Source organism: Rana temporaria, chromosome 12, assembly GCF_905171775.1.
Source record: "Rana temporaria chromosome 12, aRanTem1.1, whole genome shotgun sequence".
Classification (NCBI taxonomy): domain Eukaryota; kingdom Metazoa; phylum Chordata; class Amphibia; order Anura; family Ranidae; genus Rana; species Rana temporaria.
The window spans coordinates 54,939,326-54,956,263 of NC_053500.1; the positions used below are offsets into that span (position 1 = coordinate 54,939,326).

Sequence of the window (16,938 nt, forward strand, 5' to 3'; positions counted from 1 at the left end):
TCCAGAAGTATTTCAGGAGAAACGAAAGTTAAATTACCTTATTTATTATATTCGTTGTTTTCATTTCCGTTTTACGAAGATTCGTAAGTTATTTTTCGTTAGTTTAGATTTTCGTTTTTTATTCTTTGTTCTGCATTTTGGTTGTTTTCATTTTGTTATTCTACTATTAGTAAGTTTGCATTTTCGTTTATTTTTTCGTAATTATGATTTTTTTGGGGGGTGTTCGGTATTTTCGTTATTTCTGTGTTTTAGTTAATTTTTTCTTTCGTTGTTTCTGCTCTTTTAAATTTAACAGTTTCGTATCTTCGTTGTTTCCTTATTCGTTAACTAGGGAAATATCGTTATTAGTTATAATTTCCGCTAAGCCGTTCGTTCATTCGTTGGTTAACGAATCAACGAAAATAACGAATAATAACGGAAAACGTATTCGTAACTTAAAAAATTGCACATGTCTAATACTAAACCACAGGCCACCCTGGATAGGAGGCAGGCTTTTAAAAGCCTACAACCTCAAAGTCAGTGGTTCTCGAATCCTGTCCTCAGGGCCCACAAACAGGCAAGGTTTGCAAGATAACGGAAATGCATCACAGGAGAGTTAATTTGCTGCTCAGTGATTGCAGTCATCTACTTTACATCTCCCCAAGGCAATACTTAAAATCTGGTTTGTTAGTGGGTACCGAGGACAGCAGTTTAGAAATGGACGCTTTAAATGAACCCTCTTGCAGCTACATGACAGATTCAGAGCAGATGGCACACCCTGTTAAGATGAATTGTGTGCATTGCTGACCAGGGGAAATTTGCAACATTGCTCCTGCAATCACCAGCTACACAAAGAACACTGCATAAAAATTCAATCAACCCTTTAGGCATGTGCAACTTGTTCAAATAGCCAGGAAGAGAACTTTTGCGTCCAACGGGTCTCAACTCTTCACTATCCGTATCCTTATCGACACATTTGTAGCGAGAGGCTGGCAACTTAATGGCTGCAATAGCCACAGCATTCCCTGAGGTAATAGGGAGCTATGGGCATTGGTCTAGCTACAGCTTCTGGGCTATTTTTTCACAGACCCAAGGGCCAGGATTGTAGCACCCTATGTGGAGGGAGGGAGTCCTACCTCATTGCACAGAAACAACCAGGCTCACATTGGGAATTCTGTTTCTGTTTTTTGGTAATTAGGTTAATCTCCCGAGGCAAAAAAGTTAAGAAGTACTCACCGCTCTCATCTTTCCCTTTGACACGGGGTTTGCTTTTCTATCAAGGTCGCATGAGAAAAGGATAGCGGCCAAAAATCCCCCCTTACAAGTTGCTGTCCCAACTAGGCAGCTGACAAAATGGGCTGTGTGTACTGCCCCAGTACCATAATCGCACTCCTCCAGGGATCGGGATCCTATGTTTCTTTCCAGGGGGGGGGGGGGGGGGGGGCAGGGACACTACCCTCTTTACAGGTGAGTTTCTCCAAGTCTACCACCCCTAAGGTGTGGCTACAGAGGTGCAGAAAGATCGAATAGTGGGCCAGCGACATTCCGTTGACCAGATTTAAGGAGATCTTTCATTAATCCTGAGGCCTCTTTTCCAGGCAGTTGGTTAATATACCTGTGACAGACTCACCCAGGACAGAGGCTTTTGGAGGCGACCGAATGCTAGGCTCTTACCTTGCGATCGATCATGGGCCCTGGCATGGTGCTATTTTTGAGCTGTATGCCTGGGGACCCTGTATATGCCATATTAGAGTGAGTGACTCATACTGTTGGGACATACAGTGTAAGGAGATGCTAATGTTCAGTTCTCACCTCCAGCCAATCTGTCTGTTCTCTTTGCTAATTGACCCTGCTATTGTTTGATCTCCTGTGTTTACACGTATGCTAATGTGTATTGTATAGCAGGCGAGCGAGGAGACTTGAACAGAAGAAGACAAGGGTGGGGCTTTAAATGAAGCATGCATCCCAGACTTGACGTCTACCCTGAAAAGGTCATATCTATGAGTCACCTGGGTAAATGATTAATTAATTAGCTCATGTTATTAATTTATGTTCTGGTTACCTCCTCTTTAACTGTAAACAAAGTTTGTATATTTGGTTCTAAAAAACACTCCATGTTCAGCTGGAATATCTGATATCAATATCCAGACTGAAAATAAGCGGTAGATGACGGAAGCACTCAAGCGGAGTGTGGGACGTTCCGTTACAATCAATACCCATAATAAAAAGTGCTTGGTGTGAGATTTAGACAATCTTTCGCCTCAGTTGCTGCACTTTTTACTGTCACTGGTGTTACCGGAGGCAGGTGGTGGTTTGTCAGAGACCTCCTGCGCTCCGCTTGGGAAATCTGCAAGAGAAGAGGGAAACACCAATAGTCTCTCTTCCTGCCCCCGGTAAAATGGCTGCAGGCCCCCCCATCCCCATGAGGTGAGAGCATAGGGGTTTGCCAGGGATTACTGTTTAATAGGGATGAGCTGGTCGTTCGACTCGAACCTATGTTAGACTCGAACATCGTCTGTTCGTACGTTCGACGAATTCCGAACAAAACGGGTCGTTCGCGCCAAATTCGAGTCACGCGCGTCGGCCCATAATTCACTGCGGCGTTGCGCGCTGATGATTGGTCAAGCATGCACCATGACACTGCATGCTTGGCCAATCACACCACGCAAAAAACGAAGAACCATAATTGGCCAAAGCCTGGATGGCTTTGGCCAATTATGGCTCAGGGGGTTTAGTACACACGCCCCCCACACTATAGAAGGCCGCCTGTAAGGTGGCCGCGTGTAGTGTTTCCCTGCTTTGTTAAAGAGAAAGAAGTCAGTCAGACAGTTAGAGAGAGAGATAGATAGAGACACAGTGTATTTTCTACTAGATAGATAGATAGATAGAGCAGGAAGGCTAGTGAGTTTAGTTAAATTTACAGTGTGTAAAGATATATATACATCCTAGCGTTGTACATATATTTATACACTGTATAGCTTAGCTAGATCAGCTATTCCTATTGTTAGGCAGTAGATTGTGCTAGATGCAGTGCTCTAACGTGTTGTATTGCCTGCATAGTGTTTAGTTTAAACCTAAATAGAGTACTCAGTGTTAGTGGACGTGTGCTATTTATTTGCACATACACGCAGTTGCTGTTACTGTACGTGTGCTATTTGCACATAAACGCAGTCGCTGTTAATGCACGTGGGCTATTTAATTGCACATAAACGTAGTCGCTGTTAGTGCATGTTTGCTGTGTTTTTGCCACGTTTGCTGTTTATTTCTGATTTTGTCCTGTGCAGGCTATTAAAATGTCTGGAAGGACAACAAAGAAAGGCATAGAGTCACGAGGGCAAGCAGGCTCTGCATCTAGAGGCAACGCTGGTGGTGGACACGGTGCATCCTCTTCAGGACGTGGCCGTCTGACCGATGCGTTCAGACAATTTTTTAGTCCGCAGCCCCAAGGTATGACTGGTTTCAGCAACCATCGCCAGCGTTTGGTTTACATGGTGCCTGAATACCTAGGGGCAAGATCAGACTTGGACACCTTCCCCACCGAAAATCCTCTGGCTTACTGGGTCTTGAGGATGGATCACTGGCCAGAGCTTGCACAGTACGCAATTGAGCTACTGGCTTGCCCTTCTTTCAGAACGCACATTCAGTGCTGCTGGAGGCTTTGTGACCGATCACAGGGTGCGCCTCTCCACCGACTCCGTCGAACGACTGACCTTCATAAAAATGAATCAGGCTTGGATCAACACCAGCTACCAAGCACCTGATGCAGATGTAACTTAATATTTTTAAATGACAGATCCCTTGGAGACTGCCTATGCTGATGCTGAGTGACTGAATATAATTTTCCTCCTCACTGATAGCTACTAAGAAAATTTTTGTTTCTGGGCTCCAGTGCCTAAGACCAATTTTTCTGCCCCTGTTTAATGGGGCGTCTAATAACAATTTTTAATGCAATACTTGGCATGTGGCTCTTTGCTGTGCTCCAATTACATTATCTGTGAGGGGTTGCAGTGTTGAGACACCGCCACCAAGGCCCAATTTCTCTGCACCTGTTCTATTACTTTTCTTAGTTTGATTATTTTCTAATTAGAGTTCATTCTAGCTTTCTCCTACGTTATCATAGTGTCATGTTTATTTCCCTGTACTAAATACTCATCATTGTCAATGTAAACACCACAAATCTAGATGTGTTCTTTTAGGCAGCATTGATTTAATAAGAAGCCACACATTGTTGAGTATCCAAAAATGTTTATTGTATCACACTTAAAATGTGTCATTTTTTATTTTTTCAAAAAATATCTTAATATAAATTCTTTAATTTTTTTTTTTTTATTTTAAAATATTTTTTTGATTTGAAATAGACTCTACATCTATTTTTATTTTTTATTTTATTTTTAAATCCCTCCCCAGCACATCAATAAGATTCTTCATTTTTTGTTCCAGCTTTGGCTTTTTATTTATAATATTGTCTAGGACGAGGTTTGTGCCATGCAGGAATTGATCTCCCCAATTAGGACATGGGCTCTGTAGGTGTCCAATCCGCCCCCAACAGCTCCGACAACTCCTGAAATTTGGAAAAAAAAACATTATTACAATTATGCAGGCCTACATGTATTACCTGAAGCTGTGCTGTATGACACTGACCTGATGTGGTGGCATTTGCACTTCCTGCTCATGCGTCGAGGGTGGAGCTTGGCTCTGTGTGGGGTTGGTCCGCTCCAGTGCTGCAGGTTCATTGCGCCCTATGAGATTGTAAAAAAAGGGATACATGAATCAAAAAGATTAGAGGCCTGAAAGAGGAATATCAATCATTCTTTTTAAAAAGTGTGGTACAATTGTTTTTACAATCCTTCTAAGCTTAAAACAGGATTTTATCCATTACCAAAGCTGCTGCATTTCTCTATATTTGGCCAAGTTTCCTACATGGAAAAACAACAAGTATACACTGGATCACCTCTGTGTGACACCTTAACTAGGTTGTTCTTGTGACCATCCGGTGTCAGGGCACATAAAAAAAGCTCGATATGGTGTGATACCATTTAAAAATGCTGTTAAAAATCATGCATACAAACAGCAAGTCAGCAACAAAAAAAGCTCCACAGAGCAGTAACAGATACAGAGTGTAATGCCTTTCAGCCGGTCAGCAGCTCACAGAGGGTGATAGATACCTTGTGAATGTGACCGGGTGTGCTAGCGGTAAACGCTCGCATTCACGATGTATCTATCACCCTCTGTGAGCCGCTGACTGGCTGAAAGGCATTACACTCTGTATCTGTTACTGCTCTGTGGAGCTTTTTTTGTTGCCGTTTGTATGCATGATTTTTAACAGCATGTTAAAATAAAAGTTTTTTAAATGGTATCACACCATATCGAGCTTTTTTTATGTGCCCTGACACCGGATGGTCATTAGGAGAACTGCATGCTGCTGGAATATCATCTCCATGAGGAAGAGGGAATTTGATGACATTACTGTTCAAAGCCTGTTTTAACATCAATGTGGTGAGTAGACATCCTTGAGGGGACATTATCACTGGATTTTCGCATGTTTTGCTCGGCTCACGAGTGATATCACCAATCATGGACAGTTGAAATTGTCTTGAAGAGCACCCCTTTCTGTCACGGAATATTTGTGCACCCTCTGATCTCTGGAGAACTTTCTTACCTTCATTTATCTTTTTGAATGTAAATGAGTGATCGGATTTGAACTATGTTCTGATCACTAGCGCTGCTGTATTTTATTGATGGAGACTTTATGATTTTTATCATTATTTTTATCACTGAGCTGTTGGTGACGTTGTCTCCGCTCTCGGCCGGGAGTGGAGATACTACTGTGTTTGATGTCTGATTTTTGAGATCTGAACTGAACTGAAATGTGAGTGTTTATTATGTCTATATCAAAATTATGCTGACGTTTTTACACTATTGTGAGCGATATTCCTTCCATATGTGCCTTATGGGGAGTCATTGATTCAAATGAAGAGGGACTTGTACACTGGCTGAGCGCTGCCTTTGTGGAGTGAAGTTGATCTGCAACGCTGGTGCATTTGGAGGGAAAGAGGAGCTGCCATTGGAAATTCACATAAGGCTTATTTTAAGCCTCTTAGGCCTCGTACACACGACCGGACAGTCCGCTGAAAACGGTCCGCCGGACCGTTTTGAGCGGACATGTCCGGTCGGAGATTTCTGTCTGATGGTTGTACACACCATCGGACAGAAATGAGACAATCCGCGCGAACAGACAGCGCGGTGACGTGTCTGTGCCATCGCCGCGACGATGACATGCGCGGCGCTGAAAGGTCAATGCTTCCACGCATGCGAGGGATGGCAGCAGTTCGGACATGTACGGTGAGTCTGTACAGACGACCGAACATGTCCGACGGACAGGATTCCAGCGGGCAGGTTTCTTAGCATGCCAAGAAACATTTGTCCGCTCGAAAACGGTCGGGCGGACAAATGTACGCTGGAAACCTGTCCGATCGGCCGTACACACGACCGAACATGTCTGCTGAAACTGGTCCGCGGACCAGTTTCAGCAGACATGTTCGGTCGTGTGTACGGGGCCTTAGAGGTAAGAGGCTGGTGAGACTTGGCACGTGGGGAGTGAATCACTTTCTGAGCACTGCACATTTGGAAAACGTTGTGGACTTTACTTTTTACATATTTCTTTGCATGTTTGGATTTTTGATCTTTTTTTATTTTTTTTTATTTTGCACTTTCAATGCGTTTTTGCACAATTGCATGAAGATATTTATTTTTATTGTTTATATTGGACTCATTTTGCACATCCAGTGCCGTTTTCTGAATTTAGTTTCAATGTATGGATGCACCTGATTAGCACTTATTTAATTGATCCGGAATTTTGCACCTTTAAAGCGTTTTTGCACAATTGCATGAAGATTATATTTATATTATATATAATTTTTTTTACATTGGACTTATTTTGCACATCCAGTACCGTTTGCTTGAATTTATTTTCAATGTATGGATGCACTTGATTAGCATTTATTACCTATCATGCACCTTAGTGCTGCACATTTTTGATGTTGTATTTTGTCATGCACTTAGTGCACGGAAATTGCATGGGATTTTTCATTCTGGGATTTTAGTTTATTTATTTACTAATTATTATTCTTAATTAGCGAGCGCCCCAACACATTACCTTCAATTACTGTTATAAGTGAACACCCAATCGTTGTGGCTGCTGCTGTAGCCCATCCGTTATTTAGTATTCAATTGTGTGGTTTGCGCATCTAGTTACCCCCCATTCCAGTGTTCACTGTAACTCCATTGCTATTGTGCAACAATAAAGTCTATTGATGAATGAGCTATCAAGTTGCTGGCTCATGTCTATAATGCATATCTAGACACTGGCAAGTAGGGGGAGGAAGAGGGCCATCACCACCCATTTGCCTCTACCAATCCAGCAGAGGTAGTGGGTACAACTCTGGAGGACCGATCTGCCTCCCGACAACAAAGGAGTTATGGCTACCTGGTCAAAATGCATCCCCTGCGAAACAAAAACAAAAGTTTCAGCAGGAAACTAGGTTAAAAAAAAAAAAAGATTTGCTGCTAGGGCAGAGAGATGGTTTACTACCACTCTGGACTGCCCATAGCCAATGCTGGGTCCTTTTTTTTGTATACCCACTGACCTACTTCTGAAGCTGGCACTGTAACTCTATACTCCAAAAGACCTGTGCCCATCAATGAATGAAAGAGAAAGTTACAATGACATACCTGCGTAAAATAAAACACTTCGATGGATACTCAAAGGTGACTTGCATGCAGGTCATGGTTTATGGCCCACTTCTTCTCCTTGTTCTAAAAACAAAAAAAAAAGTGTTACATTTACCATACCGACTTGGATTTTAAAACATTGATCATAGACCACCAGCCAACTCGTATGCAGGATGCAGTTTCCAAATAATACTTTTGACAATGCCTGAAAAAAAAAAAGAAAAACAAGTTGAATTGAGGTACAGCGGTAGTGGTAACGCACTGGCTGGGTCCATTGTAAGGAGTTCCCACCAAACCCATGTTGAGTTCACAGGTCTGTACATCTGCTCTGCCCATTATGAGGGGATACCACCAAACCTAGGCATACATCCTAGGTCTGTACACCTGCTGTGCCCAAAAGGGGTTCCCACCATCACTGTACCGAGTTTCTGGGTCTGTACACCCACTCATGCCATTATAAGGGGTTCCCACAAATCCTCTACCGAGTTCCCAGGTCTGTACACCCATCCATCCCAAGCAGTTCCCAACCGAGCCCATGCTGAGTTCACAGGTCTGTACACCTGCTGTGCCCATTATGAGGGGTTACCACAATCCCTGTGCCGAGTTCCTGGGTCTGTACACCCAATCATGCCATTGTGAAGGGTTCCCACGATCCCTATGCTGAGTTCTTGGCTCTATATACCCACACTTCCCATTATGGGGGGTTCCCACCAACCCTGTGCTGAGTTTCTGGGTCTGTACACCCGCTCTGCCCATTATGAGGTGTTCTCCAGTGATGGGCACTGATGAATCAGCACTTTTGGGCACTGAGGAGGTGGCACTGGTGAGGCCTATCTGATTGACAGCACTGATAATCATTGCCTTTATTATCTGTGTACATGTCCCCCTATATACAGGCCTAGAGAACACATCAGTCAGGTTGAGTCAGGGGTGGCAACATGTGGCTTTGCCAAGGGTGTCAACAATCCTTGCACCAGCCCTGTGTCAGCACATACATTTCTCTATGCCCATCTCAAAATATAGCAGGGAGCAGAAGCCAAGCGGGATCATCTTTTATTATCGATGATGATAATCATCGCACTACACAGTACAGGGGCTTTGAGTTACAGTACCTGTACTGTGTGATTAATGATCATCATGATATAGGGCAGAAGGACACTGAAATGCATCCTTAATGCTGGCACCTCCTGGCACTTTAAAGCAAGGAGCAGCAAAAAAGGACCTGAGTAGAGGAGCATCTGGGATGCTCTGTGCAAACCCTACTGCACAGCAGGTAAGTATAATATTGTTATTAAAATAAATGCATAAAAGGATAACTTTACAATCTTTACAATGACTTTAAGGGGTTTCTAATGCCGGGATGTGGGGTTGAGGATCATGTTACTACTGTATTTGGCAAGCCCTCCCAGTACAGGTTTGTTTGCATGATTTCATCAACACAGTCAGGTCTTGTAGTTTCATACCAAAATTTAAATTTTCTTTCCTGCAACTTGTGGTTGCAGGAAAGAAAATCGCATGGGATGGACTCCACTTTGCTCAGCAGGGGATCTGTCCGCAGATCCACCAGTGGTTGGACCAGATGGGGCAGATGACAGGTCCACCTAGCCAAGTGTAGCTGGACTCCACTATCCATTTACACCCAACTTCCATCCAATTACATCCACCTAGACAGGAGGAGGATGAATCCCCTTCTGTGTTTTAGCCGACTGGATCAGAGGTAGGTGAGTGTAAATTACTCATCTGAACACTATATTCCTTTTGGAAAAACAGGTTTAAAGGCGGTTCTGAGTAGTCTGACGGAATGTCATTAAATAGTATTATCCTGCTGTTGCAAAGTACTCTATGTTAGATTTCCTGGAAAAATGTGTAGAGGGCGCTGAACCACTCAGTGCTGCTGAATAGTGAACCAAAGTGTTAAGTGAGAAATAGATTAATTAAACTCTCTCTTAAAACATGTATATATATATATATAATAATACTAAATTCCAAAAGTGTCTCTGTGTCCAAAGGAAGACCCCTCAGAATCTGTAAAAAAAGTCCCAATAAGTGTTCAATCAATGCATCACATGTGAATGAAAAAACAAATCTTCTTTCTTGAATATTCTTTATGTGCAAAAAGGAAAGCCGTCACCAACAAATCCAATCTTCTTAATCACCCTCTAATTGGTGTTGAAGCAAACAAATGTGCTTACCAGAATTAGTGGACTATTATGGTTAAACAATAGTCAGCTAGACATATGCAGGATTGTGCCTGCATGCACATCGGACAGGAAATCAATAGTGAGCCTCAATGCCAGGGATTCCAGATAAGATATATAATGAAACAAAAAAAGGCAATGGAGATGCCAATAGTGTGATACCACTTTAAAATTTATTGTATATAAAAACAGAAAAACCAAAAGACAAATGGCCCAAATGGCCTCTTACTTCTAAAAGTGCCTACCCGGCACTGGGGCTGCAGGCGTATCACCGCTACCTTGCGGTGCGGTAGTGGACAGGGTCGTCTGGTCCGGTGCTAACTCCGTAGCACGGCTCGGCGTCCCAGCTGGCAGCTCGTACGGGCAGGGAGGCACGTCTCGTGATCGGGTCCGCCTCCGACGTACGTTTCGTCAGGTACAACGTCTTCAGGGGGGCGTGCCCGATCACTGATGCATGATGGTATATGTAGTCTCATAGAGGCTACTGATTGGTCCAAATTAGAAGGGTGAAATGAAAGCAGCCGCGGTGCCGTTTAAGCTATATACCAAAGCATAACAGTCAAGTTGTATGATGGATCATTAAATTATAGCTATACAGCAACGGATGCTTAAGTATTTTGCTAGATAGACTCAAAAAACACAAAAAACAAATGAGTCGCAAAGGAAATCTAGCAAATTACAAAAAGCCGGGGGATGTTGAAAAAATACTACACTCGCATCCCTCCGGGTGTGCACACTGAAAATCCATCATGAAACCAATATATAATGAAGAACCATCTCGCAGGCCAAAATAATACATAGAAATGACTAACTGCTAAAAATAAAGAATAAAAAGGTCGTAGACATTAAATGAAAGGTCCACAACATTAGTAACATAAATTCGGGTAACTGAATGCCTTTGCATCCCTCCGGTCGTGCAAATCACCCATTTACCTAAGTATAAAAAATACTAAAAAAATTTACACATATGCACACCTAAATTTCTAAAAAAGAGATTCTATACATGGATAAGAATATAGAAAATGGGCAAGTGGAGAGGAAATGGTACAGAAACTCTCTACCCCACAACCAATGAAAATAGGTTAGACAAATTAGACTTTGCAACAAGTGTTGAACCAAGTTTCCGTTTTAGACAGGAAAACCTTGTTAACCTCTAAACCAAAAAAAAGAGTACAAAAGCGAAGCCGCTTTTATATCCGGCTTTCACCGGCAATATCGGCAAGTCGAGGCCATTTTCAAACGTCATTGGCCTATTCTAATGAAGGACAAAGACCTGAAATCATCCATCTCTGGTGTACCCAAATTCATCTACAGGAGAGCCCCTGGATTGCGTAACAAAATAGCCCCTAACGTACCCGATCCACCTAAGAAACTTGTCACCTTTCTAGATGGATCTAGAATCCAAATCCGAATTTATGAGATGGTTCTTCATTATATATTGGTTTCATGATGGATTTTCAGTGTGCACACCCGGAGGGATGCGAGTGTAGTATTTTTTCAACATCCCCCGGCTTTTTGTTATTTGCTAGATTTCCTTTGCGACTCATTTGTTTTTTGCGTTTTTTGAGTCTATCTAGCAAAATACTTAAGCATCCGTTGCTGTATAGCTATAATTTAATGATCCATCATACAACTTGACTGTTATGCTTTGGTATATAGCTTAAACGGCACCGCGGCTGCTTTCATTTCACCCTTCTAATTTGGACCAATCAGTAGCCTCTATGAGACTACATATACCATCATGCATCAGTGATCGGGCACGCCCCCCTGAAGACGTTGTACCTGACGAAACGTACGTCGGAGGCGGACCCGATCACGAGACGTGCCTCCCTGCCCGTACGAGCTGCCAGCTGGGACGCCGAGCCGTGCTACGGAGTTAGCACCGGACCAGACGACCCTGTCCACTACCGCACCGCAAGGTAGCGGTGATACGCCTGCAGCCCCAGTGCCGGGTAGGCACTTTTAGAAGTAAGAGGCCATTTGGGCCATTTGTCTTTTGGTTTTTCAGTTTTTTTATACAATAAATTTTAAAGTGGTATCACACTATTGGCATCTCCATTGCCTTTTTTTGTTTCATTATATATCTTATCTGGAATCCCTGGCATTGAGGCTCACTATTGATTTCCTGTCCGATGTGCATGCAGGCACAATCCTGCATATGTCTAGCTGACTATTGTTTAACCATAATAGTCCACTAATTCTGGTAAGCACATTTGTTTGCTTCAACACCAATTAGAGGGTGATTAAGAAGATTGGATTTGTTGGTGACGGCTTTCCTTTTTCCTTTTTGCACATAAAGAATATTCAAGAAAGAAGATTTGTTTTTTCATTCACATGTGATGCATTGATTAAACACTTATTGGGACTTTTTTTTACAGATTCTAAGGGGTCTTCCTTTGGACACAGAGACACTTTTGGAATTTAGTATTATTATATATATATATATACATGTTTTAAGAGAGAGTTTAATTAATCTATTTCTCACTTAACACTTTGGTTCACTATTCAGCAGCACTGAGTGGTTCAGCGCCCTCTACACATTTTTCCATTTATCACAATCATTATTGTTTTTGAGGAGCAGCTTTTATTATATTATTTTTTAATTTTAATTTTATTTAAATTTTGTTGTTTGGCGCTGAATGTTATTTTTCTAATGTTAGATTTCCTACCTTCCATCCATCCTGCTCCCACGTGGCATTGCTCTCTCTCTCTCTCTCTCTTCCTGGACTGGGACTGACATTTCAGCATAGAAGGCCAGGACTAGCTTTCACCTGTCTGGCGGAGAACACTTCTGAGAACGATAAACGTTCATGCAGATTCACTACTACAGCCTTTGGCCCTTATGGAAAGAATAATAATAAAAAAAAAAAATAGATTAGAGACACGCAGCAGACATACATGCACGTGGTGGTTCGATATTGACACCTGCCTGTGAAAGAATGAGAACACAAACAATTTTGGCCTACACACCATCAAATCCCTTTCTTTGAGTTCGAGTCACACAGTTCTTGACCGTAGTGATGTCACAAAGCAGGGCAACAAAGAGGGGTGGTTAACCAAAGAGGACATGCAACAACTCTCAAGAACACCCAAGAAGCGAAGCAATACATTTCAAACCACTCAGCTTGTTAAAGTGTCTGCACGGATAACCAGTTAACCACCTTGCAAACTCAAGACATACATGCCTGATGTCACAATGCCCAGAAGGTAGCAATAGCCCTGGTAGAAGATGACAAATTGGGGAAGGTAGGAGCCTGACCCTTAATGGCACAAGTCTGGACAATGCTTTGCCTGACCCAATTAGAAGTAGTGGAACAGGTGGCAACTGGGCAATGGCAAAAGGAGGGTCCAAACTTCAGAAGGTCATCAAAACAGGCACAGATAGGCATGAACCACACAGGCCACATCCAAGCAGCGCAATACAACCTCTTCTAGGTGCAAAAGGTTGAACACAGGGAAACCAGGACAGCATCCTCATACAGGTAAAAGTCTGACTCCACCTTCAGCCGGTGGAGTCAGAGTGTGCAGCTACAGACCAGGAAATGTCGCACTGCCTATGATTAGTGCTGTCCTGTGTGAGATTCCAGGTGGGCTCAGGGTATGTGGAGCTGTGAACACACCCAAGCCCTTCCTTATTGCCAACACCTATTTTCCTGTTTCGACTCAGTATACATTTAGGAGAAATTTATTTCCAAGACCCATTATATTGTTCATTTATTGCATCACATGTTGATCAAATTGGTCATTGATAGATAGATAGATAGATAGATAGATAGATAGATAGATAGATAGATAGATAGAGATAGATAGATAGATAGATAGATAGGTAGGTAGATAGATAGATAGATAGATAGATTAGATAGATAGATCGATTAGCCTAAATTGATTTAGACATTTTTTGTTGGTATGCTTTATAGCAGAAAGTAAAAAATATTATGTTTTTTTTTTCCTCAAAATTTTTGCATTTTTTTGCTTATAGCGCAAAAAATAAAGCTCTATTTGTGTGAAAAAAGGGGCACACATTTTGTTTGGGAACAGAGTTGCACGATCGCTCAATTCTATTTTCTCCATCAGTTCATTCCAAAGTAATTACCTTTTTGTATCACCTGAACGCGTCCGTGGGTCAGAGCACCAGCAAAGCCCCGCCCCTTCCTCCCTGCCCACATAGGCAGTGCATGAATTGTATTATCATTTTCCTGCCTGCTCTCATTGGTGTAAAGTGCTGCGCAGACTGTTGTTGAAATTATAAATCCCGTACAGTAAATAAATTGATTGTTTATTAAAGTGTGTATGCGGACACCTCAAGTTCATTTCCTCTGTGTACTATACAGACAGTTGCGTTTTGTCCTTAAATAAATAAATACATACAAAAATAAATACACATAAATATATGATAAAAAAAATATATATATATCATGAACAAGCCACTCTCTGAACGACTTGCTGTCACAACAGATCTTCCACCTTTGGCAAGTAAATATTGCCCCCACCCCTCTCCTCCATGCGCAGCACCGCCACTGCCTATGTGGGCGCTCCGCTCCAGTGATGGAAAGCAGGTGAAGGTGGCTGTGTAGACACACAGGTGGGCGAGTCTATGTGCACGGAGGGAGGGGGGTGGGGCTTTTCTGGTACTCTGACCCGTGGACGCCTTGGTTTAAAGTTGCCGCCGCTCAGAGAAGTGGCCTGTCAGCAACAGGCGAGGGATCGGGACCTACCTCCGTCTCCCAGGGACTATGAAGTAATCTCGACTTACCCAGCAGGCCGCGCTGCCTGTGACAAAAGTCCTGCCCTCCTCCTAGACAAGCTCTTGTGATAGACAGAACACTGCGTCTATCACATGAGCTGGTCTAGGAGGAGGGTGGGACTTTTGTCACAGCGCGGCCAAACTTTTCACACTGAACTTACTCCGTGCTTGCGGTGTGTGACGGGAGGAGAGAGAGGAGCGGGGCAGCCATGCACAGCCGCTGCTTACCTCAAACCGGGCCGAGAGCAGGCAGCCTACTGGGGAATCTCCTGGTATCCCGGTAGGCCAGTCTGGCCCTGATAGATAGAATGTTTGTTTTGGGTATACCCATTTTAGATGCATGTACTCCAACATCTGTCACCAGGTTAGCATTTATGAAAGAAACTATGATGCAACTATGCATTCTTCCCCCTTAATATTCATGGAGAGGTGGAACAAGATGCAATTGCCCAGTGTTCATCTGTCATCTAATCATCAGGCAATATTGAATGCATAGGTTTGATTAAAACGCACATTTAGAGAAGTACCACCTACTTTAAGGGCCCTTTCACACGGGGCGGATCCACCTCCGTGTTTCTGTCAAGCTCAGCGGGGATCCTCCGTAAAATCCCCGCTGAGCCGTCGGCTGACAGGGCGGTCCCCGCACACTGGGGATCAGATGAACACGGACCGTATGTCCGTGTTCACCCGATCCGATACGCCAGACGGAAGAAAAATAGGATTTTCTTCCATCCGAAAAATCGGATCTTTGCGGAGGCGGGTGATTACGGGTGTGAGCGGATAGTCATCCGCTGACACCCGCAATCACATAGGGACCAATGTATGTCCCGTTTTCATCCGCAACGCAATGTGAAAGGGGTCTAATTGTTTGGTTTTAATTGTTATTTGATTGTTATCAAAACACACACCTCCTGTGCAGTTCAGTTCACAGACATCCACTATGTTTTCTTTATTTTGGTTTCCACCAGTTTTAACCAGGGGTGGCTGTACTGAACCTGTATCCTCAACTGAGGTACCCAGGCAACCAAAAGGGATGGACCTACAGAGTTCCTCACCCACACAGGACCTGGAGGGAAAAATATGTTATGGCTGAGGTATACGTGATAAAGTCCTCTGCTAAGACAGTGGAAAATGGTCACCTTCATAAGAGGACAAATCTGGCAAGTTCATCAATGAAAACCGGACCATCCTAAGATAAATCTAGAGTCATGTATGTGACCAGTGTCATAACCAAACACACAAGAAGCACCGTGGCATTAGAAATCTGTGCTGCTCCACTGGAGACCCATCTAATCAAAAAGAATAGGCCCCAGGTGGCAACATGTGTGAACTGGGTTTGTTTGATAGACCCAGGGGCCAGAGTTCCCAGCCATAAGATCAATGCAAAGGGTAGTAGTGCAGATTGTGGTGGAACACACATCAATGGCCCAGGTCAAGTACACCCTCCTGGGGCCCTGCAGGGTTTGCAATATTTTTCTACCTGAAAAATCTCGGGGAATGAGGAATATGCAATTGAAGCTAAAGTCCCACACTACCAGAAGGCAGCTGTGTCATTTTTGCTTAGTGTCCTACTTCTGAAGGTGGCACTGTCACCCTAAGGTCAAGAATATAAAGAGCCAAGTCTGTCAAACATCAGAGATAGTTACATTAACCTGCCTAATAGAAATGAGTCACTCAGATGAGATACTCACAGCCGACTTGTGACTTGCATTTGCATCATAGTTTATGGCCGACACCTTCGCCTGAAAAAAAAAAAAAAAAAAAAAAACACAAAACTCTTTACATTGACCTACCAATTTGCTGACTTGTAGGCGTTTCATGGTTGCATACTGTCTTTGGCTTGCCTGAAAAAAATTGAAAAAAGTTCAAAAATTTAGGTAATGTGCTAGTTGCAGTGCTCACATAGCTTTATTTAACCACTTAAGACCCAGACCAAAATGCAGGTAAAGGACCAGGCCCCTTTTTGCAATTCGGCACTGTGTCGCTTTACTGACAATTGCACGGTCGTGCGACGTGGCTCCCAAACAAAATTGGCGTCCTTTTTTTCCCACAAATAGAGCTTTCTTTTGGTGGTATTTGATCACCTCTGCGGTTTTTATTTTTTGCGCTATAAACAAAAATAGAGCGACAATTTTGAAAAAAATTCAATATTTTTTACTTTTTGCTATAATAAATATCCCCCAAAAACATATTTTTTTTTTCCTCAGTTTAAGCCGATACGTATTCTTATACCTATTTTTGTTAAAAAAAAAAACGCAATAAGCGTTTTTCGATTGGTTTTCGCAA

At 42.9% G+C, this 16,938-nt stretch overlaps 1 long non-coding RNA gene across 2 annotated transcripts; it reads right to left on the minus strand.

Annotated features, from left to right (window-relative positions):
- Positions 1–4,369: 4,369 nt before the first annotated feature.
- On the minus strand, positions 4,370–16,498 carry LOC120919249. 2 transcript variants are annotated; one of them, XR_005744539.1, is made up of 5 exons: positions 16,446–16,498; positions 12,578–12,837; positions 7,711–7,794; positions 4,621–4,718; positions 4,370–4,540 (listed from the first exon to the last, which is right to left on the minus strand). It is a non-coding gene; the product is annotated as an uncharacterized LOC120919249 (long non-coding RNA). The 2 variants fall into 2 exon arrangements; XR_005744540.1 differs by lacking the exon at positions 12,578–12,837.
- Between the last annotated feature and the right edge of the window lie 440 nt (positions 16,499–16,938).